We start from the raw sequence: 3,410 nt of genomic DNA, 5'->3' as shown, positions 1-3,410 counted from the left end.
GTGTCTGATAATAAAAATTTTAAGTAGAAATCGTACTTCCAGTGTACCATGGAGAAAAGAATCTTATAAATTCAGTTGGAGGTTTGTTTTATGATATAGGTGCTTACGGTGTAGTTTTCTTCTCACTGAGAAGGTACTATTCATGTATTTATTTTTATGAAGAACTTTAAAATTTGGTATTTTTTTCGTTAAATAATAATAAAACTTATAATTTTGTTTTTACCATATTGAGAACCTTTTTGTCTTGTTTAATAATAGTATGAAAGAAGTTTAAATAAACTGTAAACAACATGGAAGTCCTAGCGCTAAATTACAGCTAACTTAGTTGATAACTTACGTGTACTGATAAATGAAGATTTAATATTGAAATCTAGTCTAACCAAGTGGTGATTAGGACTTTTGGTGTATTTTTTTTTGTTAGAAAAAGAGAAACATTAGAATTGTTAATTGTTCTAAGAGTTAAAATCAACAAAATATTTGCATGTACCTAATTGGTGTAAGAGATTTGAGGTATTTGAAATCATATGACTGAACTGTATCACAATGACGATTATTTTTGTGATTAGGTTACCGGACCAGCTACCATTATTTCAGTGAAGAAAATTCTGTTGTTTTCTGTGCTCCTCCTATTTGGTGTTCATCCTGCAAACGTAGCAACAGAGAATGTAGAAAACGTGTAATATTGGAATATAAAATATGTCACATTGAGAATATAATATGTAAACGTAATTTCCAATATTCTTATAAGTAGGTCTATTTACGTTAGTTTTGTGATATGTTACTGTATTAATACCAAGCAGTTAGAGGCGCATGGTTTGCTTGATTTTCATAAGGATATATTATCAAGTTAATATCGCTTGAAACGGAGTCTGCAACTTACCTGTAAGTAACTATAAGTTTTATTCAAATATCATTAGACATCTTGAGTAATAAAATTTGACGGATGGGCGCCATATTGATTGCTTACATTTTGCTGCTCTTATGCAAGCATGTAGCGGATAATTTGTGCATGAGGGGAGATTTTCATGATGACGGAGTGTTTAAAATGGTAAGTAATTCGTTCTAATATAAAGTGAAATACTAAGAATTAGTTAGCCTTTTCAGGACGAACGGCTCAACCCTTGAGCCAGCAATTCAAACCTCTCTAGCTCAGCTCCTAATTAACCTAGAGATATGATTTTGGTGTGTATCTCTTCAGAAAGGATGGAACTTTCTAATCCTGTGTATATTATTCATGTAATGGGTCCCGCCGTGAAGGGGAGGGGGCAAATATGGGTGTTTATAGTTTTCCCTCTCTCCCTTCAGAATTTGGGGGGAGGTACCCCCCTGATAGAGCTACAAGAATAAAAAATGGCATCCATAGAGACAAATGAACATACTAACTAGCCATACCCAGTCCATGACTTTTGAGCTTGAGAGGGGTGAATAGGAGGGGTATTGAATTTACCCTTTTTCTTATTGTATATTTTCTTATAAAGACAAAAAATATATTTCAAATTTGAGGAACTCTGGCAACATTGTTATTCATCGTACGCAAGAAAAAAAATCTCACATTTACGACAGATATTTGGGACAATGATACACAAATGTCAAACCCATCGGTTCAATACAAATGGAAAAAGAAATTCAGAACCCCACACCTACGTGACACATCCTGTATATTATTCAATATCCACTGTAATGTACTCTAACGTTGACAGCCCTAGCAAGATTTCAAATTATCACAGACACACAAACTATACCTCGTTGAAAACCTTATAGATCAGCCATTCCAACAATGTAACTTTTGTGTTTCTCAGGCCAAACCAGTAAAAGAAGAAGAAGACGAAAATCAAAATTTTGGGTGGAAAATCAAATTTTTGGAAATTTGTCGGACTATGGCAACGCTGTTATTTTTCGTACGCAAGGGAAAAATCTCACATTTACGCCAGACATTGGGAACAATGATATAAAAAATGAATGGTGTTGGTGCAATAGGAATGAAGAAAAAAATCGGAACCTCGAACCTACGTGAATCATCCTCTATTTTTTTCGATAGATTGTGGTATACGCTAATATCGGCAGGCTTGGCCACGCTTCTAATTGTCACAAGCATATCAGTTGTACCTCGTTGGAAAGCTTATAGAACAAACATTCCAACAAGGTAACGTTTGTGTGTCTCGGACCAAACTAGTTAAAGAAGCAGAAGACGAAATCAAAATTTTTGGGGGAAATTAAAATTTTTCGAAATTTGTCGGACTATGGCAACACTGTTATTTGTCGTACGCAAGGAAAATAATTCTCACATTTGCGCCAGACATTCGAAACAACGACGTAGAAAAATGAAGGGTTTAGGTGGAATAGGAGTGAAGAAAAAAATTCGGAACGCCGACCCTACGTGAATCATCTTGTATGTTTTCGAGAGATTGTGGTATAAGCTAACATTGGCAGACTTGGACACGCTCCTAATTGTTAAAAACATATCAGCTATACCTCGTTGGAAAGCTTATAGAACAGACATTCCAACAAGATAAATTATTGAACAGACACCCACCCACACACACAGAGAGAGAGAGAGAGAGGGAGAGAGAGAGCGAAAGGAAAACAGTTATCACCTCAGAACGCACGGTTCTATTTTTAGCCTGGTCAAAGTCAGCTGCAGCTATCAGTTGAACCTAAGGGTCGTAAATATGCATTTCTTTCAACTCCTTCCTTTGACAAGTTATTTCGTTTTAGAAAAAATCTTCCTGACGAAGCAAAAGGAAAGAAAAGCAATGATCTTGCGACGAACAATGTTAAGTGAACCAATGCGAGTTTATTCTCTACCGTTAGTAAGAGTGCATTCCTACTGCACTTACACGGTTTATTTTTTGCACAATTGTTCACAATAACGGGGGTAAATGTAAGAATTATTTTTCATGCAAACGACAAACAACAGTGTTGCCATAGTCCGACAAATTTAGAAAAACTTGATTTTCCACCCAAAATTTTCATTTTTGTCTTCTTTTTCTTTTACTAGTTTGGCCCGACAGACACGAAAGTTTCCTTGTTGAAATGTTTGTTCCATAAGCTTTCCAACAAGGTACAGCTGATATGTTTGTGGCAATTAGGAGCGTGGCCAAACCTGCCGATATTAGCGTATACCACAATCTATCGAGAAAAATACAGTATGTTTCACGTAGGTTCGGGGTTCCGAATTTTTTCCTACATTCCTATTGTAGCAGGACTCGATTTTCGAGGAAAATAATTTGTATATTTTGATTCTATTTTATGTTTATGTTACAAAATCATTTATTGAGGTTATGGGAATTAAATGTTGTATATGTGAGTAAATGCAAGCTGCACAATGTAGCTCATGTTTGTGTCAGCAGTTTATTGTAAACACATGTGTACAAGAATGTCATCGTTGAGAGTCTGGCAATGTAGGAAGG

Source organism: Thermobia domestica, chromosome 17 (genome assembly GCF_964235325.1).
Source record: "Thermobia domestica chromosome 17, izTheDome1.hap1.1, whole genome shotgun sequence".
NCBI classification, from domain to species: Eukaryota; Metazoa; Arthropoda; class Insecta; order Zygentoma; family Lepismatidae; genus Thermobia; species Thermobia domestica.
This window is presented reverse-complemented; position numbering follows the sequence as displayed.